This window comes from Schistocerca gregaria, chromosome 4 (assembly GCF_023897955.1).
Source record: "Schistocerca gregaria isolate iqSchGreg1 chromosome 4, iqSchGreg1.2, whole genome shotgun sequence".
Taxonomy (NCBI): Eukaryota; Metazoa; Arthropoda; class Insecta; order Orthoptera; family Acrididae; genus Schistocerca; species Schistocerca gregaria.
Genome location: NC_064923.1, coordinates 428194605 through 428220486, shown reverse-complemented (window position 1 = coordinate 428220486; position 25882 = coordinate 428194605). Strand labels below are relative to the sequence as shown.

The 25882-nt window shown below is 45.7% G+C and overlaps 1 pseudogene; it reads left to right on the top strand.

The window, feature by feature from the left end:
- The first annotated feature begins 21316 nt into the window (after window positions 1–21316).
- On the top strand, window positions 21317–21434 carry LOC126268408 (5S ribosomal RNA; annotated as a pseudogene).
- The last annotated feature ends 4448 nt before the right edge of the window (window positions 21435–25882 follow it).

The following is a 25882-nucleotide window of genomic DNA, read 5'->3' as shown; positions in this document are numbered from 1 at the left end:
TTGTACTTTATCCTTTTGTGCTATTGCTTGTTTTTTACACATGTACTATTTACACATTGTTTTGTTTTGAACATTTCGTTTATATATTCATCTTCATCTACATCTACATGATTACTCTGCAATTCACATTTAAGTGCTTGGCAGAGGGTTCATCGAACCACAATCATACTATCTCTCTACCATTCCATTCCCGAACAGCGTGCGGGAAAAACAAACACGTAAACGTTTCTGTTCGAGCTCTGATTTCTCTTATTTTAGTTTGATGATCATTCCTACCTATGTAGGTTGGGCTCAACAAAATATTTTCGCATTCGCAGTCACCAAGACTGAAATTTCGTAAACAGATCTCGCCGCGACGAAAAACATCTTTGCTTTAATGACTTCTATCCCAACTCGCGTATCATATCTGCCACACTCTCTCTCCTATTACGCAATAATACAAAACGAGCTGCCCTTTTTTGCACCCTTTCGATGTCTTCCGTCAATCCCACCTGGTAAGGATCCCACACCGCGCAGCAATATTCTAACAGAGGACGAACGAGTGTAGTGTAGCTGTCTCGTTAGTGGACTTGTTGCATCTTCTAATTGTCCTGCCAATGAAACGCAACCTTTGGCTCGCCTTCCCCACAATATTATCTATGTGGTCTTTCCAACTGAAGTTGTTCGTAATTTTAACACCCAGGTACTTAATTGAATTGACAGCCTTGAGAATTGTACTATTTATCGAGTAATCGAATTCCAACGGATTTCTTTTGGAACTCATGTGGATCACTTCACACTTTTCGTTGTACTTGTATAAAATATTGTTGCTGTATTGCCATACGCAGAATAAAATGAATAAATAAAATAAATTGGAATTATAATGTGCCTTTAGAACAAAATGAAACTACTTTAGAAGCTAAGTAGCTCAGAGCGCCGTTTTGCACTGTTAGACAGACTACGCCACAGCGCCCTTGGTACATCTGTGACAAAGTCGCAGAGCAAGTTAGGTAAAACGCTGGGGTGTGATGCAGCCGGGCATCACGCACACACGTGCTTACTGCTGGGCGGAGGGCGGCCGTATCGCACCGGCCATTAATTCCGAGCCTCCAGCTCCAGCGACGGCCGTGGCTGGGGAGAAGAGCGAGGTGGGAGCCAAAGGCCACACCTCGGCCCGGTGTACGTGGAAACAGGGGAGGGGATTATTACAGCGCTCCGCAAACACAGCTGCCGGCCGGCCCCAACTTTGTTAGCGGCTCCGCTGGCGCTACGCACGCGCGCCCGACACGCATACACGTGGGCGCGCAGCGTAAATACGCACACGGGCGTGAGCCTTTGCGCGTAAACGTGGCAACGCGCTCGGGAGGTCGTCGCAGTATGTTAAATGCTCGCGACCCTGCAGCATTGTGTGAAGCAATCTGTGCAAACTGTAGCAGATTCTACGGCGTGCTGCGTGTGGGGCGCTGTCTTACACCTTTAAGTTGGGTGGCTGTGATGTTCCTACAGTAAGGCAATTACAAAAAAAAAGTCATGATCGCTATATAATTAACTTGTATAAAATAATTTAAAAAGTTAATTGCACGCTGTTAAATGCTTGTCACGCCAGACAAATTAGTCCCTCTCCCCTCCCTCTTCCCCTCCCTCTCTCGTTTACATCACGTAACACCGCCTGGAGCTCCTCAAAAAATGTGTGAATTCCTAAGGGAAAAAACTGCTGAGGTCATCGGTCCATAGACTTAACACACTATTTAAAATAACTTATGCTATGAACAACACCCACACCCATGCGCGACGGAAGACACGAATCTCCGGCGGGAGGGGCATCGCAATCCGTGACATGGCGCCTCAAACCACGCGACCACTCCGCGCGACTCTAGCACCTCACTTTAATGACGAAATAACTTTTCAGAAATGCCACAACCAGCTGAAGCCGGAAGACGATAGGTCCTTTCGACCCAACTCTCTCCTCCTTTATTTACTCAGCCGAACTGTTAATCACTTGCTCTCTGGTCAATGAGACTATTAGAAAGGACTGAAAGTGGATGAACACTGAATTCAATCGTACCTACATGCTTGCAGTGGAGGAGACGAACACTTTCGAAATGATGGGCCCATTTTCAAAACTTCGTTTTTACTCAAGTACAAATCCAAAATGAACAAGCTTTATACCAATTAAAATAAGAAGTTTCAAAGTTTTTTCATAATGTTTGATATCAATTTAATAAAATTTATCATTTGTAATTAATTAGTCATTAATAGTTATTTAATAATCAGAAATATGATAAATGTTATAAACATTCAATGTGGCCACCGTTGACTATACGGCAAACACCGACGCGTTAGCCAAACTCGTCTCACACACTCTAAAGCGTATCTACTGTTGGCCGGCCCGCTTGGCCGAGCGGTTCTAGGGGCTACAGTCTGGAACCGCCCGGCTGCTACTGTCACAGGTTCAAATCCTGCCTCGGGCATGGCTGTGTGTGATGTCCTTAGGTTAGTTAGGTTTAAGTAGTTCTAAGTTCTAGGGAACTGATGATCTCAGAAGTTAAGCCCATAGTGCTCAAAGCCATTTTAACCATTTCGTATCTGCTGTTACTGAGTGCACGACAGCAGTGATCCGGTTCCGTGTGCGCGGTTTGAACTCTCGGGTGGTGCTGTTCATCTTCCTGAATAGGTCATGCGTTTCATTTAGTTTCTGATGTTGTTTGTGTCATCACAAATACTGGTGAGATACTGTGTCTTGTCAATTCTTCAGCTGCGCTGCATTTTGTGGCAAATTTATTTGTATGCTTCTTCATCTTGAGCGGTTTGTATGCCACGTTTCTTTAGTGTGCTACGTTCTGCGATGAATAGTAGAGTATTGTTCGAAATCCAGGGATTCATCGCTTGAGGGGTCTTAGTAACCTGTTCAGGGAGAGGTGAACTGATAATTTCTTTCAGTTTGTCCCATATTTTGGGAACTACTCCTTTCTTAATTTTTCGAGTTTGGGTGTTATTCTTCCTCCAAATTCTTTGAGACTAGTTCTATCTGTCAGACGAGTCTGCCTTACTCTTTTCTTTTTGGTCACTTTCAGTTTTATCTTCATTTTCATATACGACATGATATGGTCACTGCCACAGTCTGCTGCAGGATAGGTCTTGCAATCTACAACCGAAATACGCCAAAATGAAATCAGTCTGACTTCTCACCCTATCCCGTGGTTAAAGCAATCTGTATCGACGCCGTGGATGATGTTGAAAGAGGGTGTTACAGACGGATAAGTCGTTATTCACGCAAAATTCCGGTAGCCGCTCCACACGTTCATTTCTCACTCCCAAGGTGTGAAGTCCAACCAAAGATATCATGTGTCCATCACCTACAGTATCACCCATCTTTGCATTAAAGTCACCTTGGATGACTAACATTTCCTTTTTGGGTATCTTTCTGACAGTATTTTCTAGCAGCTCATAGAATTCACCTATTTCTATGTCTGATGAAACTGCTGTGGGAGCATAAACCTGAATGATGTTGATATTGCACGGAGTAGCTTTCATTTTAATCGAGATTACTCTGTCGCAAACGGGCTCGTAGCCCATGAGAGCATTACAGAGGTTCTTAGGAATCACTATAGCAACGCCATTTCTACTCGTATCCTCACAGCCGGAAAAATATACTGGATTCTTTGCTTGAGTCATGAAGTGGCCACATTCCCTCCAGTGTGTCTCGCTGAGTCCCAGTATGTCTAGCTCATGAACATCCATTTCTCTCAACACGACGGCAAGTTTTCGTGTCATGCAGGACAGGAGACCTCGCACATTCCAGGTTGCTATCCTTTTAACGTTTCGCAAGGATGGTTTAGATCGATGTTTGTGTTCCGAGCCTCCTCTCAACCCTGTCCCCCCAGAGATCCGACTGAGGGACTTACTCTGGAATCTAGTTTAATATTCAGTAAAGCGATGAAGTTGCCTTGGGAAAATAGCAGTGGTGGTTTCCCGTTGCCCTGCACTGTTTAAATGAGGCAGCCACTAACATTGAGTCAGACGCATCTTGTAGCCACTCCTCTGGAGTATAGACGCTACAGGTTTGCCTCTTCCGCCATCGGCTTCGTTCCCAAGGCCATCTCCTCCGCCGCAAATGCCTTTGAGGTCTTCGTCGTTACCCTGGCAAGGGGCTGTATGACAGGGTGCTACCTTCCGGAGCCAGAAGGACCCTGGCTTTTTTTTTTACGAAGTTGATACTCCTCCCACTCCTCCTTCCTCGTCACTTGTGAGATGACGCCCCGGGCTTGCGGCCGGCAATGGCGGAGTTAGAATGGGTATAACGGTAACGAAATATCTACATCTACATGTACATGGATACTCTGCGAATCACACTTAAGTGCCTGACAGAGAGTTCATCGAACCACCTTCACAATTCTCTATTATTCCAATCTCATATAGCGCGCGGAAAAAATGAACACCTACATCTTTCCGTACGAGCTCTGATTTCCCTTATTTTTTCGTGGTGATCGTTCCTCCCTATGTAGGTCAGTGTCAACAAAATATTTTCGCATTCGGAGGAGAAAGGTCGTGATTAAAGTTTCGTGACAAGATTCCGTCATAACGAAAAACGCCTTTATTTTAATGATTTCTAGCCCAAATTCAGTATCATTTCTGAGACACACTCTCACATATTTCGCGATAATACAAAATGTGCCGCCTTTCTTTGAACTTTTCGATGTACTCCGTCAGTCTTATCTGGCAAGGATCCCACACTGCGCAGCAGTATTCTAAAAGGGAACGTACAAGCGTAGTGTAGGCAGTCTCCTTAGTACGTATGTTACACTTTCTAAGTGTCCTTGCAATAAAACACAGCCTTTGGTTAGCCTTCCTCACAACATTTTCTATGTGTTCTTTCCAATTTAAGTTGCTCGTAATTGTAATACCTAAGCATTTAGTTGAATTCACGGCTTTTAGATTAGACTGATTTGTCTTGTAACCGAAGTTTAGTGAGTTCCTTTTAGCACTGATGTGGATGACCTTACACTTTTCGTTATTGAGGTCAGCTGCCACTTTTCGCACCATTCAGATATTTCTTCTAAATCGTTTTGCAGTTTGTTTTGATCTTCTGATGACTTCATTAGTCGATAAATGACAGCGTCATCTGCAAACATCCTATGACGGCTGCTCAGAGTGTCTCCCAAATCCTTTATATAGATAAGGAACAGCAAAGGGCCTATAACACTACCTTCTGTTTTACTCGATGACTTTCTGTCATTTACTACGAACTGTGACCTCTCTGACAGGAAATCGCAAATCCAGTCGCGTAACTGAGACGATATTCCATAAGCACGCAATTTCACTACGAGTCGCTTGTGTGGTACAGTGTCAAAAGTCTTCCGGGAAGGAATACGAAATCGATCTGAAATCCCTTGTCAATAGCACTCAGCACTTCATGTGAATAAAGAGCTAGTTGTGTTTCACAGGAACGATGTTTTTTTAACCCATGTGGACTCTCGTCAATAGACCGTTTCCTTCGAGGAAATTCATAATGTTCGAAGACAATATATGTTCTAAAATCCTGCTGCATATCGACGTTAACGATACGGACCTGCAATTTAGTAGATTACTCATACTATCTTTCTTGAATATTGGTGTGACCTGTGCAACTTTCCAGTTTTTGCGGACGGATCTTTCGTCGAGCGAACGGTTGATATGATTGTTAAGTATGGGGCTAATGCATCAGCATACTCCGAAAGGAACCTAATTGGTATACAGTCTGGACCAGAAGACTTGCTTTTGTTAAGTGATTTGAGTTGCTCCACTACTCCAAGGATATTTACTTCTACGTTACTCATGTTGGCAGCTGTTCTCGATTTGAATTCTGGAATATTTATTTCGTCTTCTTTTGTGAAGGCATTTCGGAAGACTGTGTTTAGTAACTCTGTTTTGGCAGCAATGTCTTCGATAGTATCTCCATTGCTATCGCGCAGAGAGGGCATTGGTAGTTTCTTGCCGCTAACATTCTTCACATACGACCAGAATCTCTTGGTATTATCTGCCAGGTTTCGAGACAAAGTTTTGTTGTGGAAACTGTTATAGGCCACTCGCATTGAACTCCACGCTAAATTTCGATATTCTGTAAAGGATCGCCAGTCTTGGTGATTTTGCACCTCTTTAAATTTTGCATGTTTGCTTCGTTGCTTCTGCAACAGTGTTCGAACACGTTTTGTGTACCAAGGAGGATCAGTTCCGTCGTTTGTTAGTTTATTTGGTATAAATCTCTCAATTGCTCCAGATATTATTTCTTTGAATTTAAGCCACGAATTGTACACACTTATATTACGAGGGTCACTCCAAAAGAAATGCACATTATTTTTGTAAAAATACTGTTTTCATTCTGCATGTGTGAAAGTTTTACAGTGTGTGGATACATCCTTCCCGCTTCTTTTCAAACTTAGTTCAATGTGTTCCCGTGAGTGGCGCCTTCACAACATGTTTTCAAGATGGCTACTACACTTGACGTTTGTCAGAAGCAACGTGCTGTCATAAAATTCCTGTGCTATGAAAACGAGACAGTGGGAAACATCCACAAGAGGTTGAAAAATATGTATGGGGACGCTGCTGTCGGTCGCAGTACAGTTAGTCGGTGGGCAAGCAGGTTACGTGATGAAAGCGGGCAAGGCAATATTGAGGATTGTCCTCTCAGCGGCAGGCCTCGTACTGCACACACTCCAGACAATGTGCAGAGAGTTAACGAATTGGTGACAGGTGACAGAAGCATCACAGTCAGCGAACTGTCACGTTATATTGGAATAGAGGAGGGAAATGTTTGCAGAATGCTGAAAGTGTTGGCGTTAAAAAAGGTTTGTGCCAGCTGGGTTCCCAGGATGCTGACAGTGGCTCAGAAAGAAACAAGAAAAACGGTATGCAGCGAACTTTTGGAATAGTACGAGAATAGTAGAGATGAAATTCTTGGAAGAATTGTGACAGATGATGTAACATGGCTCCGTCATTTTTCACCAGAGACAAAGAGGCAATCAATCGAGTGGCATCATGTAAGTTCACCCAAGGAAAAAAAATTCAGTACCACACCTTCTGTGGCTTCGGTGTTTTTCGATTCCGAAGGACTCTTGCTTGTGGACATCATGCCAAGTGGAACCACCATAAATTCTGATGCATATCTGACGACACTGAAGAAACGTCAAGCTCGACTGAGTCGTGTTCGACCACATCGGCAAAAGCAGGATTTTTTTTTCGGTTGGACGGCAGTGCACGGCCACATGTGAGTCATAAAACCATGAAAGCGATCACAAAACTCGGACGGACAGCACTGAAACACCCGCCTTACAGTTCTGACATGGCTCTATGTGACTGTCATCTCTTTGGGAAACTGAAAGACTCTCTTCGTGGAACAAGGTTTGAAGATGATGACTCCCTTGTGCACTCAGCCAAACAGTGGCTCCAACAGGTTGGTTCAAAATTTCTACCATGCGGGTATACAGGCGCTGGTTCCAAGGTGGCGTAAGGCAGTTGAGAGGGATGGAAATTATGTGGAGAAATGAAAATATTGTTCCTAACGGATGTATCTACACATTGTGAAACTTTCAAATATGTCGAATAAAAGATGAATTAAAAAAATAGTGTGCATTTCTTTTGGAGTGACCCTCGTATTAATTGGGAATGAGTGGATATTGTCTCTCAGGAAGGCGTCAAGTGAATTTTTACATGTATTTTCGCCAACATATCGAGGGTAAATTAAAGTCACCGCCAACTATTATCGTATGAGTCGGGTATGTGTTTGAAATCAAACTCAAGATTTCTTTGAGCCTTTCAGCAACTGTATCATCTGAACTGGGAGGTCGCTAAAAGGATCCAATTAACATTTTATTCCGTTTGCCAAAAATGACCTCTGCCCATACTAACTAACAGGAAGTACCTACTTCAATTTCGCGACAATTTAAACTACTTCTGAAGGCAACAAACACGGCACCACCATCCGTGTTTAGCCTATCTTTTCGGAACACCGTTTGGTTCCTCGCAAAAATTTCTGCTGAACTTATATCCAGCTTTAGCCAACTTTCAGTGCCTATAACGATTTGAGCATCGGTGCTTTCTATTAGCGCTTGGAGCTCTGGTAGTTTCACAACACAGCTACGACAATTTACAACTGTTATACCAATGGTTCCTGTATCTACGTTCTTTCTGTGTTCATCATGTACCCTTTGTGACTGACGCCCTTCTAGTGTTTCCCTGAGACCCAACCTACAAAACCGCCCAGTCCACGGCACACAGCCCCTGCTACCCGTGTAGCTGCCTCCTGCGTATAGTGGACAACTGACCTACTCAGCGGAATCCGAAAGCCAACCACCCTTTGGCACAAGTCGAGGAATCTGCAGCCTACACGGTCGCAGGACCGTCTGAGCCTCTGATTCAGACCTTCCACTCACTTCTGCACCAGAGGTCAGCAGTCGGTCCTGTCGACTATACTGCAAATGGTCAGCTCTGCTTTCATCTTTACCACTTCTGTTAGCCGCTCGAAACCAGAGAGAATCTCTTCTGATCCAAAGTGACACACACCATTGGTACCGAAGTAAGCAACCACCTGCAGTTGGCTTCACCCTGTGCTATTCATGGTATCCGGGAGGACCCTTTCCACATCTGGAATGACTCCACCCGTTATGCACACGGAATGCACATTGGTTTTATTACCCTCCTTGCTAACTACGTCCCTTAGGGGCCCCATAACGAGCCCAACGTTGGAGCTCCCTACTACCAATAGTCCCACCCTCTGCGACTGCCCGGATCTTGCAGGCTGAGTGGTTTCCTCTGAAACAGGACAGGTGACGGCATCCGGCTTAGAGACAGTATCAGCCACAGACAGCACCTGGAACCTGTTTGTCAGACAAACCGGGGAGGGCTTACGTGCGGCCGCCTGGGAAGTCTTTCGCCGCCTGCTTCGCCCCGGGGCGACATCCCACTCGACCACAGGTGAGTGTCGGCCTCAGTGCGAGTAGTAACTGTGTTTGCCACAGATGGCGACCGATCGGAGAACTCTGACGTGGTGGACATCCGTTGGATCTTCACGGCCGGCCCACAACAGTGGCGTCCATCCATTGCAGCCTCAAGCTGTGTCACCGAAGCCATCACAGCCTGAAGAGCAAAGCGACACCAACACGGCTCGCATCCGCACACAACAAGCGCAGTCCCTGTCCATACTAAAGAATGTGGAAAACTAAACTATTCAGATAAACGGACTATTGGCGCGTGCTGCGCAACTCTACTGTAGACGCTGACGAAAACGCACGAACTGTGTCCAGTAATACGCAGAACTTCAAAAACCTTACTACCGAAGCACTCATGTCAAACTAAATAATTTTTCCCTGATTAGGAACTTTTAATATGCCACTACATCGGTTTACTTTCTGACGCAAAGGAATACGTGGGAACTGTGGCTATTAGATGCTAAATTTACACGCAGAAACTCAAGAAAGTAAACTATTAAAGCATACAGATGATACAATAAAATTCGCTCCTGGTTAGGAATTCGTAAATATCACAATATCGTTTATTTGCCAGAATATCACTGGACAGGGCGAACGTATGAACGGCTGACCAAGGATCTATCAGAGGATAAATGGTAGTTGTACATAACTGTGTGACTGGATGTCTTCATAACAGTCTAAATGACAGTAAGTACAGCGTTTGTTGTATCGTAGTACGTAAATCACATGGGGATTACGTGGTGTTTACGCTTACATCGCGGGATGTGCAACAGCGGCGCGTTTTGTTTATTTCAAGTATCGACTTCACTCTGCAATTTCTTGTGATGAAATGACGTATTGCCATGCTACCAGCGCCGTTCTTTTTGTGATATTTCATGTTATTGACTGTGTAAGAAATAATATGAGATGTCCATGTAAAAAACATAAGTTTGCATAGAAAATAATATTTTATTACGTTCCAGAATATCTCGCAATATTTACTTTCATGAGCCCCTTCCCTTGCATACATAGCTGTGAAAACCGTTTCTCGTTATCCCATTGTTGTAACAGAGATATTTACGCTGATTGCATTTGTAAACATTTTATAACTCATTCTTGCATTCGCAGTGCCAAAATTGAACTAATCTTTCTCCAGTCTAAATCTGTTCTAAATTAACATACTAGAATATCTACCAAGATTCGCTGCCACATGATAATTACAGCCCACACTGGATCTCTGTGAGTATTTGCACTTTAATTATAACAACTGCTATGTATGTACGCATGTTCAAAAATGGTTCAAATGGCTCGGAGAGGTATGGGACGTAACATCTGAGGTCAGCAGTCCCCTAGAACTTAGAACTACTTAAACATAACTAACCTACGGACATCACACACATCCATGCCCGAGGCAGGATTCGAAGCTGTGGCCGTAGCAGTCGCGCGGCTCCGGACTGTAGCACCTAGAACCGCTCGGTCACAGAGGCTGGCTGTACGCACTTATATATGTATATGTATGTATATGTAGTGTGTATGTACTTTTTTATGTGTATGTACTCGCAACAGGACACTAATAACAATGATAAGCATCTCGTAAAATGGAGCAGAGGTAACAAATTGTATGCTCAAAACTTCCTTAAAAGTAAATCTATACCTTAGTGAAAAAAAAGGTTCAAATGGCTCTGAGCACTAAGGGGCTTTATATCTATGGTCATCAGTCCCCTAGAACTTAGAACTACTTAAACCTAACTAACCTAAGGACAGCACACAACACCCAGTCATCACGAGGCAGAGAAAGTCCCTGGCCCCACCGGGAATCGAACCCAGGAACCCGGAGGGGGAAGGGAGAATGCTACCGCACGACCACGAGCCGTCCATTAGTGAAAACTGTATCAAAATTCCTACAGCATTTCCAGAAATTATATTAAGCTGGAGACTAATAAACGTGACGGCAGACTTTAATTTATGAAACGTGCGACGGTTCAACTTCCGCCTGCGAGCCACTCTGAACACCGACGCACCGTCTGCGGCACGTCCTGCGTGATCCGCCACTTAATTAATTTTGACGTTGGCAGCAACTGCGAAGCCCACTTGGGCGGTGCTGCTTTCCGGAGCAGCCTGAGTTCCCCTGGAACGGCCAACATGCATACATCAGGTGGAAAACCTGCGCCGTGCAGACCATGTTCGCTACGTTGCTCGTCCTGGCGAGGAGTGGGACTCGACAACGGATGCTCCAGCCGGCATACAGTTTTGAGGTGTGGTCGGATCCGTTTCACTTGCAAGTGTACTGGATTTTTCTCCCTGTGAACCGGTGACGTGCCAAGGCACCTTGGATTACGTACTTTTGGAGAACTTTTCTTCAGTCAAGTTAAAAGCTTACTGTGTTTGCTACATGCGTTCCCTATTGATTATTAATTGATAGTGAGAGACTCTGCGTTAAGCTCCGTGGCCAACTGAATGGTCATTGCAAGACTGACTGCAATAATTGTTTACTGGTTTTATGGCCCTTGTTTAACTAACATGTATTTTGCAAAAATATTGGTTATACAATGTTACTTATAATCCGTATTGATTGCAAAAATGTTTATTCACATGACCGCTTTCGGTTCCTCTAGAACCATCTTCAGATCTGCAATTTCGGTTACAGGAGTAGCCCGCCCACACACAGCATGTGAAGGTTGCTTAAATAGTTCTAAGTTCTAGGGGACTGATGACCTCAGATGTTAAGTCCCATAGTACTCAGAGCCATTTGAACCATTTTGAACACCGTCATTAGACTGTTGATGACTCGAAACATGTTCCCTGGTCGGACGAGTCTCGTTTCAAATTGTATATAGTGGATGGACGTGTAAGGATACGGAGACAATCCACGGACATGCATGTCGATTAGTTGAAATGGCTCTGAGCACTATGGGACTTAAAATCTGAGGTCATCAGTCCCCTAGAACTTAGAACGACTGAAGTCTAATTAACCTAAGGACATCACACACATCCATGCCCGAGGCGACCGTAGCAGTCGCGCGGTTCCGGACTGAAGCGCCTAAAGCCACGGCCGGCGGAACCTGCGTTTCAGAGGGCGACTGTTCAAGCTGGTGGAAGATCTGTAATGGTGTGGGGCGCGTGCAGTATCAGTGATGTTTAGATACCACTCTGACAGGTGACCTCTGGTCACCTGTGTCCATTCATGTCCATTGTGCACTCTGACGGACTTGGGCAAGTCTAGCAGGACACTGCGATACTCCAAACGACCAGAATTGCTACACAGTGGCTCCAGGGACACTCTTCTGAAATTAAACGCTTTCCCTGGCCACCAAACTCTCCAGACATGAACGTTAATGAGCGTATCCGGGATGCCTTGCGACGTGCTATTCAGAAGAGATCTCCATCCTTTCATACTCATACGGATTTATGGACAGCCCTCTAGGATTTATGGTGTCAGTTCCCTCCAGCACTATTTCAGACATTATGAATAATGTGTCCGAAAGAACAGACTTCATTGGAGATCTTGCAGCTCTCGAAGAATAAAAGTACAGTGCAATCCAGATCTTCGTAGCTGCTTACAGGCGTTTATAAATATCATCGGAGAGGGCTGAAAATGTGTGTCTTGACTGGAAATCGAACCCGGGATCTTCTGCTCACGTGTCAGACGCTATATTCGACAGAGGCACTGAAGACACAGAGCATAGTGCAACTGCAGGGTATTGCTTCTGGCATGCTCCCCGTTGGGTCTCATGGCAAGTGTGCCAGAGGCAAGTCCCCCAGTCGGCTTTCAGCCGTGATACCGTGCGGACGGGCTCGGTGCGCCGAGCAGCGCTCTGCGGGCGTTGTTGTTTACTCGCTAGCGCACAGTCGTGCGTCGTTGTATTCACTTCTAGTACCGGTACCGACCTACCATGGCGTTACCATATAGACAAGCTACAATCAAGCTAACGTTCAACGCATCGTACATGAGACCGAGTGCCCATGAAATAGAACGCTTTCTTCGAGACGTCATGCACATAGAATCGTAAGAACTGATAATCATCCATTTGTGAGTTGTATCTAATACAGTGTAACTAAAGAGGTTGACGAAGCGGCCTGCGACAGACTCCTCCAATGATCTGTTCGCTGCTTCTGCTTCTGCCATGCTGACGGTAATGCGAGCGCAATAGCAATTGACCATGGTGGGGTGCGTACCGTGCGCGTCTTTGAACTACCGTTCGAAGTTCCTGCCAACATTGTTGTTGATGCGCTGCGGCCATATGACAGATTTGAGCCACACAGAGGAGAAATGGAATACATTCAAAACTTGTTCTATCCTTAATGGGGTACGCCAAGTGCGTGTAGAACTTAAACAGCACGTTCCATCGTACGTTTTTGGTGGCTGCCGCACCGTTGTTATATATGATGGCCAACCGAGGACCTACTCAGGCTGCGACCAGGAGGTCCATGTCAGAACTGAGTGTCTGTAGCGCCGCCTTGTTCAGGTGCCCCGCAATGAACTTCCTCAACAATGAACGATGACCTCTCTCTTGCTAACGTAGGTGGAGGCGGCACTTGATGTGAATGATGATCAAAGCCTGATACCACCTCAAGTCACTGTAAACTCCATTGGAGAGTCAACACTGAGAACGACGACGACGCCAACGCAGCCAAACGGTGCAGAGGTTCCTACAGAATCCGCCCATCGCGGCGTCGGCGGCACCCAGCCGCTGTCACTGCCAGGACTGCCGGCAGAGATTACCGATGACCGACACATGTGGAGCCCTGCCCTCCATTAGGTGTCGAGTCTTGGACCCGCAAGTAGAAATCACCCAAACGACACAAGAAACGATTGTCAGTTGAAGAATGGGACAGGGATATCAGATTGATGGAAGACAACTACTCCGTAGCCGCGTCTACAGTTGCAACGGATTCCAGCGGCCTCATTCCCCAGAAGGCGCGATGATAAGGAACACTTTCCTACACCTGGTGACCCTGAAAACGAGGCCCTTCAGATCGACTCCCAAAATGTGGGCCCCTGTGAAAGTGGCCAGCCACCACTGACCTCCCAATCGTCTCTTGGTTATCGGGCAGACGACATGAAGGTAGATGACGCACAGGAGGGCTCCTATGAAGCCCATGGCTGACATTGAGCCTGGTTGGCCCTGCCAGTCAGAGGATCATACGGCACTGTAATGCACGTCATGCGGCTGGATGGCTGTGTGGGGTACCAATTCACCATGGGCTTCCAATTGTACGTTGCCTGCACCAGTTGATAGGTCTCAGTCAATGTCACTGGTGTCCATTCTACCATCAAGACCCGTTTGTTACATGACATGATCAGAGCGGCAGACTTGGACATTGCCCTTCTCCAGGCGTTTCGTCCCGAGCTGCGTTTAGATTGGATTGAATTGATTTGGAGGAAGAGACCGAACAACGACGTCATCGGTCTCATCAGATTAGGGAAGGATGGGGAAGGAAGTCGGCCGTGCTCTGTCCAAAGAACCGTCCTGGCGTTTGCCTGAAGCGATTTAGGGAAATCACAGAAAACCTAAATTAGGATGGCCGGACGCCGGATTGAACCGTCGTCCTCACGAATGCGAGTCCAGTGTGCTAACCATTGCTGCATTTAGACATATAAGGGTACACAACCTACAGTCTACCATCTGGTGATGGCGACGGAGGAACGGCAATCCTTCTCCGAGATGGCATGGAAGTGACGGACGTAACATACTTGCCAAACGTGCGAGACATTGCTCTCACACTTGGTGCAGTACGCCTCGTTAACGTCTACGCTTCCTCCGGTACTTAAGACTGCGGTGACAGGCACGTCTTTCATTCGAAGGAGGTCGCTCGACTATTGCAAGGAAATAAGTAATGGACGGCGATTTTAACAGTGTTCTGCAGCCGGAACACCAGATAGCGCACTACGTCACATGCCGGCCTTGGTGTGCAAGCGGTTCTAGGCGCTTCAGTCTGGAACCGCGCGACCGCTACGGTCGCAGGTTCGAATCCTGCCTCGGGCCTAGGTGTGTGTGATGTCCTTACGTTAGTTAGGTTTAAGTAGCTCTAAGTTATAGGGGCCTGATGACCACAGAAGTTAAGTGCCATAGTGCTCAGAGCCATTTGAACCATTACGTCCCATGCCCGGCTCTACAAGCACTGGTACGTGACCTCGCGCTCCACGACACATGGCTCTTACATCATGGGAACCAGCGTGGATATCCGCATTTTACCGGCCACTGCCAGTCGTCTGGACCGGATATACGTCTCACGTGGCCTCCGCACAGTGACCTGTGATGCAGAGCTCTGGACGACGGCCTCCACGGATCATCTCGCGTATATCTGCGATATCGCCTTACCCCGACAACTCACCAGGCGCAGCAGAGGCCCATAGACGCTAAACGTCGCCCTCCTTCGCGAGAAGGCGTGTCGGCAAGCTATTACTGACAAGTGGTGTCGTTGTTTCAGGCGCCTGCCCATGTACGCTTCCACGCTGCTGGGATTGGTCGAACTTGCATTCCGAAGGACACTGATGGCCTACAGGTGTGTCAGATCGAACTGGACGACATCAGAATTTTACTATACAGCGTTACGAGAGCTGGCGGTGCAACCGCCGTCTCCCGAACGTCAGATGTTCGTACAACGCATCAAAGCTCGTCTACTTCGCATCAGGGCAGAGCAGCTGGAAGGCGTCCACGTCCTTGCGCGAGTGCAAGTCTGCGTCCCCAGCGAAATCGCATCAGTCTATCACATTGTGCGCGAGAGGTGACACCGCAAACGTCAGCTCATTTTGCCGATAAACATGGAGGCAGGCGGCCGTGCAATGACGCAAACGGTCATTGCGCACACGTTCTCCCTTCACTATGTGACTTTGTATATGGAAAATCCACGAAACGTACGTAATTATGACGAGTTGCTGCATGATTTTCCCGCGCTAGGGACGTGGCATCCGACGACTCTCTACTGTTGCCCATGACATCCGACGAGCTGACATCAGCCGTGGCAAGTGGAGCACCGAACAAATCGCCAGGACCGGACTGTTTACCCCTGGAATTCTACAGCACCTTTTATGACCTTATGGGCGACAGGTGGTTCTAAATGTTTCAAGAACTGGTTCGCTCTGATTTCACTATCTACAGAAGGCATCTTGATCCCAGCACCGAAACCTAATGGTGGTTGTAGGTGGCAGGACTTTCGCTCACTCACACCCCTCAACAACTACTACAAGATCTTCACCCGCATCCTCCGTGTGCGTCTCTACACTGCTATCGGGAAAGACATCCACACCGATCAGACATGTTTAGGTGATGCCAGCAACATTCATACAGCGTTAGGAACATAGGGCGACACAATTGCTTTGACGGCGGCCTGTAAAATACGAGGCGCCCTTGTCGCCGTTGATTTCGACCACGCATTCGACCGCGCACAGTTTCGGAACACATGGTCCTCTCTCCAGAGTGTGCACAGGTAATCCTTCGTCTGACCACGGAGCGCGCTCTCGCATGATGGTCAACGGTTATCAGTCTGGTCACATTGTTGTTGTGCAGTCAGTGCGACAAGGATGCCTCTTGTCGGGTGTATTATTTGCAGCAGTGTTTGAACCAGCTTTGCATGGTCTACGGAGGCGATTAGCAAGCATTTGCATGCGGGACGCGACCTTTCGTTGTGGTGTAGTCGCTGATGATGAGGTGTTCCTGGCCAGATCAGAGGATTAAATGCACGTGGCGCTTCAGTGGCTACGCCAGTACGGGGCGTCATCAAAGTTAAGAAGACAAAATACGTGGATGTCGGAGCGGGGCTTTCCCACGCAACGGCGGTGCCCTTTGACAAGGTGCCCATGCTCAAATGTTTAGGAGTGCAGTTTTACAGCAATGTTCGCCGCACAGCAGCGGCTACGTACCGGCGGTTATTACACGAGACACGTACTCTGACACAGAACAACAAATTGCGTCGAATGGACAAGCTCCTACGACCACTTAGTGTCAACAAGTATCTTGTCTCCAAACAACTATTTTGCGCATGTCCTTCCCTTGACGGCTAGGATGGTCGATAGATTTTAGCAGCATATGGACATTTCGTGAGCGCTGGTCTTGTTTTCAAAGTCGGTTAAGCCACCCTGACACTGCCGCAGCGGTCGGGCGGTATCGGTTTAATTCATGTCTATAACCGTTCGCGATCGCTTTAACTGAACACTATGAGTCGCACTTGGTTCTTTGCCAACGCCAGTCTGACGGGCACCCTGATAGCTGAAGTGGCACCACACTCGCTCCATCCCACGGTTTCTGTCCTCACCTACCTAAGATGAGACCTTCCGACGACGCGGATGGCCAGCACGAAAGACTATTATCACCTTTATCAACAGCAACAGTCTGTCAACACGGTCAACACGGTGTGGCGAGCAGTGCACACGCCTTTTTTTTTTTTTACCTAGGACGTTGCGTTCATTGTGGTCCGTGACTGTGAACAGGCAGTTCACTATTCGTCAGAAATTACATTCCATTCGTCTGACCGACGACCCCTTGTGTCCGACATGCTCAGTCGTCGACTCGGATGCCCACCGCCTGACCTGGGCCGCGACCAACGACTGCTAGCTACTCACGCAGCGCATGCTGGCATTACTCTTGCGGCGATTGCCGGAGTATATCTCCCCTGATGATGCATTGCGTCCCGACGGCGTATACTTCCCACCGACCAGGATGAACACCGTTATCAGGCTAAAAGACATGGATGGCCCTTTACCACGTATTTCGTGATGCTCAAGATGGCACCCTCGACTTTTGGTTCCTACTGATTTCGACACATGCAAGCTTCAGCCGCCACACTAAGTACAGGCCCCACTTCGCTTAGCGGACCCTCCTGCTCACTGGGGCGTTCCGGGTATGAGAAGCTGAAACTCAAGAAGAATCCTGAAGCATATTGATCCACTATGGGCTCAATTGGGGGGAACGCTTACCAACAGACGAGATGACACTCGGACGCTCGGCTATGGCAGTTGTACGATTTTTTAATAAAATAAAATTAATTCCATAATAGAAAAAAATCAAAGAAAATAGAATAAAAAATAAAATATCCTGGGGTCAAGCCCTGGTCGGGGAACACGTTTTTAGCTGTCCCCGTTGATTTTTATTAACGCCTACAAACAGCTACAAAGGTCTGGATTTGACTGTAATTTCATTTCAGCCATTAGTCGAGTCCACGCCACGTCGTGCTGCAGCACTTTTGCTTCCTCGCGGTGTCCCTAAGCGATATTAGGCAGGTGTACCACATTCTTTGGCCTTTAAGCGTATAATGTAACATGCCAGTCTAATAATAAGAACCCTAAAATGAGATGATGGAAGCATAGGGTTGTTGCAACTGGTCATCTTAACATACAGTGTGAACGCGGCACACGAAGTATATTCTTCATTTATAACGATAAGTGAGGGTTTTAATACTGATTTTGTTTCAAAAGAAGTGCAGGTGATGTTATAGACAAATGCTCTCCAGGCTAGTTCTTTTATTTGTGGCCTTAAAAATTAACCATTGTCAGAATTTAAATCTTCGCCGGCCGGATTGGCCTAGCGGTTCTAGGCGCTACAGTCTGGTTCGAATCCTGCCTCGGGCATTGATGTGTGTGTTGTCCTCAGGTTAATTAGGTTTAAGTAGTTCTGAGTTCTAGGGGACTGATGGCCTCAGAAGTTAAGTCCCCTAGTGCTCAGAGCCATTTGACCCCTTTTTATACTTTCATAAAGTATTTATCCGCCGAAGTAATTAGTGCTACGTTGTCTATTTTTTTTAGTGACTGTGTCGAGCGGATGGACATGTACGGGTATGGAGATAACTTCGTGAATCCATGGAATCTGCATGTCAGCAGGGGACTGTTAAAGCTGGTGGAGGCTCTGTAATGGTGTGGGGCGCGTGCAGTTGGGACCCGATACCTCTAGATACGACTCTGACGACAGTACGTAAGCATCCTGTCTCACCACCTACATCCATTCATGTCCGCTGTGCATTTGGATTGACTTGGTCAGTTCCATCACGACAATGCGACACCCCACACGTTCAGAATTTCTCTGGGAACACTGTTCTGAGCATAAAAACTTTCGCTGGCCACCAAACTCCACAGAGATGAACATTATTGAGCATACCTAGGAATCCTAGCAACGTACTGTTCAGAAGGGACGTCCACGCCATCGTACTCTTACGGATTTATGGACAGCGTTGCAGGATAAATGGCATGAATTCCCTCCAGCACTACTTTGGACATTAGATTATAACCTCCCAACAAAAAAAAATCTGTAACCTATCAATAACAAAAATGTGTGAATAATCTCTCAATAAAACTGTGGCTCATTTATAACCTTTGAATAATTGTGAATTTAAACCGGTAAATTTTGGACGTCAGCAGTGCTGGCCCTGAAAGGTAATACTGAATAAATTGAAAATTCTTACCTCAACAAGGTCGCTGGATAACGCATTTATATATGTGCTCCTTTAAGAAATTTTTCGGGCACAGCCCAGTGCAATGCTGGCCGATAGATCTGTCATATATAAAAAGAAACAACTGATTTTTCTTCACCATAATCGGGATGTCCATGGATTGGAAAAATTAGTAAATCCTTTAAATTGAGATGAATGTTTGTCAAAAGTTAATTTATATAAAAAAAGATTATTATTAAGAGATTTTTTTAAACATTTACATCGGACTTGATATAATAATACTACATATGCGCGAGGCTGCTTTTACCTTATACTACAACACTCAGGCACCGCCATCGCTCCACACGACCGGCTCAGCCAACTCGATACACCAGACTGCTGGCAACTACTTACTCCTACTGCTACACACACTGCTCTTACTGCATAGAACACTGCTCTCTGGTCTGAGATTCTCTTATAGCTTACATATCGCAGGCAGCGCGTGAGCAATCCATCGAAATTACAACTGCTCGAGTGCGCTAGCAACGAAATCTTCAGTCATGGACCTCTTCAATAATGGATCTTCAATCCGTGGTACGTAGATAGCGGCGCTTCTGCTAGCTCTCGGAGGCCCTACACGACATTAGGCAGGTGTATCAGTTAGTTTGGCTCTTCAGTGCAATTACGCCTTCGTCTATTACGATTGTTAGAGTGTCCACACCAGAACAAAACCCGCGTGGAGAAGCTGGCTCGTGCTGCGGCTACTCCGTGCAACACCGCCAAGTCAGACCCTCGACACTGTCGGCCGGAAGTGCGTGTCTCGTGAGTAGCGCCCTACTCAGGCCGGCGGGAGGCGTGTCCGCCCGCTGTCACCTGGCGACGCAAGAAAGGACGCCCCTCCGAGGGCTGGCCCGCTGCTCGGCCCGCGTGTTTTCCCCGCGGCGCGGTGCGGCGCTCTAATTCCGCAGATGGAAGCCCCCCCGTAAAAGTGGATTCATGGCAGGAAGGCCGCTGTTAGGAGAGGAGAGCTGTTTTTACAGCTACTCCGCCGCCTTGTCGACGTCTTCCGGCTGTTAGGCGACAAAGGCCAGCCTGATGGGATAAAAAAAGAAAACGAGCGCGTCTCCTCGCCAGTGCTCGAGGCTCCCCACTGAGCGGCGACGACTGGCTCTTTCATAATTTCCCTCCGGTTTTACCCAGTATACTCGAGTCTCAAAGCGATAATAAGTGTTAGTAATTAACGAGATCTTAAGCGACCAGAAAGTATTTGTCTAACGAATTACAATTTTCAGCTTCCCGCCCGAAGCCGTTTTACAACGATAGCTTTTTCACTCAAGAATTATGCGGTAATACGTAGAGTGCTTATTTTTTTAATACTGATCTGGTTAGCGCCTTCAGGCCAACTCTAACGTCAGTCCAAGGCTTCACACATACAGAATTTTATTACATTACACTTACTTAAGATATATACTATTATTACTATAGTAATTTTAATGTCATAAATACTAATCGAGGGACGTTCAACAAGTAATGCAAAACATTTCTTTTCTCCGTCAGTTTCGCTTGAAGAAATGCGGAATTTGTTGTGGGGCATCGTGGAAGATTCTGCTGCTTCAGTTTCAGGAAGTTCCTATAGGTGGCGGCGCCATACATAGCGTTCAAAATGGCGTCTGTAACGCAAACAGCTGTCGTTTATTCTCTTTGGCTGAAAACCAGAGGATCGCAGGTATTCGAATGCGCTTGCAGAATCTCTAAGGAGACCTGGCAGTGAACAAAAGGTGACCAGAACTTCACTGAACTGCTCTTCCTCATCCACCCTACAGCCCAGATCCCGCGCCTCCCGACTTCCATGTGTTTCGCCCAATGAAGGGGGCACTCCGCGCGAAGCAGTACGTGGGTGATGGTAAGGTTATTGCTGCAAAAGGACGATGGGTCCGACTTCGATCAGTACGTACAGGGGGCATACAGGCCTTCCCAGTAATGCGGTGTAAGGCCAGGGTTTTGTAGGAAAAAAAATGAGAATAGTATATCGGGGCAACGGCCTTGCCGCAGTGGCTACACCGGTTCCCGTGAGATCACCGAAGTTAAGCGTTGTCGGGCGTGGTCGGCACTTGGATGGGTGACCATCTAGGCCGCCATGCGCTGCTGCCATTTTGCGGGGTGCTTGTCAGCCTCATGATGCCAACTGAGGAGCTACTCGACCGATTAGTAGCGGCTTCGGTCAAGAATACCACCATAACGACAAGGAGAGCGGTGTGCTGACCACACGCCCCTCCTGTCTGCATTCTCAATGACGATGACACGGTGGACGGATGGTCCCGATGGGCCATTTGTGGCAGGAAGACGGAGTTTTTTTTTTGAATAATGTATTGGCATCTTGAATAAAACAAACCTGCTTTTCGAGAAACATGAGTTCTATTTCTTATTGACCGTCCTTCTTACATTGGTCTTAATAGACTTAAAAATAATCTGAATGTATGTGAAGACCGAGTGAATAACAGTTCTGAATAAGAGCTAATAACCGTAATATTGGAACCACTTTCACTACTGCTGCCAGTAGTAACGTTAATAATGATAAAAACGGTTATAGTGGCACATTCGGAATGTATTTATAGGCGTACGAAAGTGATCTTTTTTTATATAACTAATTATGAGGCACAGAACTGTAGTAAACTGCACCAGCTAAGAGCATCGTCAAATCAGGAAATACACCTTACTTTAGATCTATGTGACGATGCTGTGCTGAGTGTATTTATATGTTTTGACGATGGCGTTATGGCCTTATCACTTTAGGACATGGTGTAGTAAAGATCTGAGGATGGTCATTACTGACTGAAACCGGTCATCGTCAAAAGAACTGATATTGTGATCAAGGACTGGAATAAAAACATTTGACAGTATTGGATCACTGTTCATATACGCGACTATGTAGCAGCTGGTGAAAAACATTATTTTATACAATAACAAATACTGATTTTATGTTGGTTTTAAGGTATCGAAGTTGTCAATGTATAATTCAGGTCCTCTGGTTTGAAGACGGTCTTACAGATCAAATTAAAAATAACTGCGATTCAGACTGCCTTTTATTAAAATAGTAATTACGGTTGCTCTGGTTCCACAATAATGCAAAAAACGGTAACGAGCGCCAGGTTGGAGGAAAGAATACTTAGTTGTAAAGGGGTAATGAGTACGTGCAAGAATAAAGGCAGATATTGTTGTTGCTTTAGTAGATACCAATAAACTCCCAATTCCTTCAAGATCCGAACTCCCAACATAGCATCAAACATCTGATTACTTTACAAATGAGTTTACGTAGCAAATATCTGAGTAAAGCATTTAGGCGAGAAAAGGTTTGGAAAAGGTTCGGAATCATGCTTAAAGTCTGTTCGAAGTCACTATCTGCTCTCATTCTCAAATAGCGGATGAATGAAGTCCACGTATTTGGGCACCGTGAGCTACGCTGCGTCAATACAAAACAAAGTTTCTAGCACTAATACGAGGGCTATACACAAAGAACATTACGTTTTGGAATTAAATATAAATAAATTATTGGAATTTTTTATTATATACAGATGAAAGCCACACTTCAATACTACTTTTCTACATAGTTGCCATTTAAATTAAGGCACTTATCGTAGCGATGGACGAGCTTGGAAATTCCTTCGTCGTAAAATTCGGCCGCCTGAGCCTTCAACCACGTGGTTACCTCTTCTTGAAGCCGTGCGTCGTCATCAAAACGCTGCATAGCCAACCACTTTTTCATTGCTGGGAATAAGTTGAAGTCACTCGGTGCCAGGTCAGGACTGTACGGCGGATAAGGAAACAACTCCCACTTAAAAGATTCGAGAACTTCACGAGTGGCATTTGTCGTGTGGGCCCGGGCGTTGTCGTGAATCAGCAACATCTTTGAGCCCGACTTTCCCTTGCTTTTGTTTTGTATTGCTCCTCTGAGGTTGTACAGAGTTTGGCAATACCTTTGAGAGTTTATTGTAGTGCCTCTTTACAGGAAATCCACAAAAATCACACCTTTTCAGTCCCAAAAGACAGTCATTTCCGATACTCTATTTATTTTTAATTCCAAAACGTAATGTGCTTTGTGGATAGCCCTCGTACTTGCCTAATTGTGTTAAACTTTTAACGTAAGACTATGACTCTTGATGAGTGGCTTATGAAAGAATTTTAAATTTTCGTTCGGACGTTAACTGCCCGAAATATTGAAAATCAAATTTTGTTGCCCCTGCAAACCGTTAGATAGACAACCGACAAATTGTACTGGTTTCCAGGTTCCGGGACAGCGTCGAGTAATCTAGATATCATTAACTGTCTTTTCAAACTGGAGCACATGCTCAGTTCTCGGATATAATTAGAGAGGTCATTCCAGTGTAGAATCTTTTGCTACTGGAAAGGGCTTCTGGAAAGCTGGTGAGACTTAAGTATAATGCGAACGACTGCTGCTGCTATGTTGCTCGCACAAGAGCGTTAAGGTCAAGGATGAATATGAGGGATTACATATACGTTGGTAAGATGGTAGATCAGAAAAAGTGTATAGAAGCCTGTGCATATAGCCAGCATAGCTGTGCATATAGCCAACATAGCTGTGCATAACATGATGGAATACGATCTGTGAATCGAATGTGTAAGAGCGGGCATTCATCAGTTCCAGGCGAAGTGAGCTTTACTGAGAAAGAGCTTGCGAGGTAAACAAAATCGTTGTAATCAAAAACTGTACAAGTTTCTTTTCCAGGTGAAAAGGAAAGAACATTTAATATTTTTCTAAGGCATGGAGAGATGATTACACATTCCTGCACGTTGCAGCTATGTGCTCACCGAAGTTTAGTTTGACATCTGTTACTGCTCCTAGACTCATTGCTTAGGAATGGTAACTGATATTTGTCTCATTTTAAAGAATGGAGGGATTCCTGATATTTCGGGCTAATGAGCGTTGATTGACCAACTATAACCGCTTGGGTATTGGTTGGACTGTAGTTTAGCCCTGTATTCTGTACTCACTTTGATAGTGCGCACAGGTCAGCATTAGAGTTCTCGATAGCTGTCTTTTCGATTATCATTTTTGTACTTAGATACTGCTCTAAACCATGACGGTACCCCGTCAACCCCTGGAACGAAATATGTGGACCCCAGCTGTCTGCGAGTAGTGTTATTCAAGTTAAACTGAGCGATAGTTTTCTAAATGTTTGCGAATTGTGGAAATGATGCGAGACATAGGCACCAGCCCGGCATTCACCTAGTTCGATATGCGAAACCGTCTAAAAACCACACTGAGGTAAGCCACCACACCGACCCTTGCCGTCACTCCGCCGGACGGATTCTACCAGAGTAAGGCACACGTCTCCTCCTGGAAGCAAGCTTTAACACCCACGGTTATCAGAGCGGACACATACATTGTGGAGAGCATAGGAACTAAAGTCGATTTGATGGGAACGTCTGATACTGTCTCCATGCCGACTTTCTGACGTCAAAAATAACGGTAGCCTATGTATGGACTGTATCAGTTTCAATGATTATAATTTGAATACAGCAGCCAGCCATAAGTATGGTACAAAATGTTATTTACATAGAAGCATTTACATGAAAGCCTTAAAAAACCGTCAAACCTCCGCCCTGAGGTTTGTTAGGCACAGTGGTATAAGTTCCTCACTGTTGCATTTGTAGGATATTCCTCCTATACCTCTCTAACTTTAGCTGCGTTGTGTGTCTATAACACATGTTCTGTAAATTCACTGATTATCTAGAATGGTGCTTATTAAATATATGAATAATGAATTGCATCCTGGGTATTTCAACAGGATGCGTGCTCAATGCGTTCCACAACGCTGCGCATAAAAATGAGATTTTCCGATGCTTATACCTCGGGTTCTGTTGGTGATGAAAAGGTACGGTCAATTGTTTTGCATACCCCTTTGGCTAGGAATCATTTGTATACACAACACAAGGATCGTCTTAGTGTCACTATCCCACAGTACATGATTAAATTATGAATATTACACCCGTCCTCCTACTTACGCAAATGGAGCAAATGAGTTGGCTCTTTTAGCATTTGATGTGGTCTGCGGTGGGCTTGATGGAACTTATGGAGGCACCATTTGGGCATGGGCGGTTCCTGGGAAAAACGCAGAAAAGCCGTTTTTACTATATTTTCGTCGACACCAGCGGACCAAAACCCACCCGAGGTTTCTCCGACGGCTACACACAGGATATGGCTGAAATTGCTACGATATATCCTTAAGATACGTATCTAGAAGATTATTGAAAATGTTCTTGATTTCTGTATCAGTTTCGAAGATGCAGATGTTCAAATTTACCATTCTTCTACATGTAAAATCCGGTATAAGGCGAAATCTAAATAACAAATAACAGCAGAAAAATGCTCACATTTTAACGGTGTATTCTCTGGGCATTTATCTAAAGGAGTCATCTTCCGATTTTCAAAAAAACTTTTTTCATTATTGAGAAACACCAAAAAAACTTATTCTTTTGGGTACCAAACCAAGCCAAAGATTACGAGACGACTATGCACGGCAAATGACTGTAATTTTTACCACGTATACACAAGATTCAGATACCGAAGAGCGTTGAAA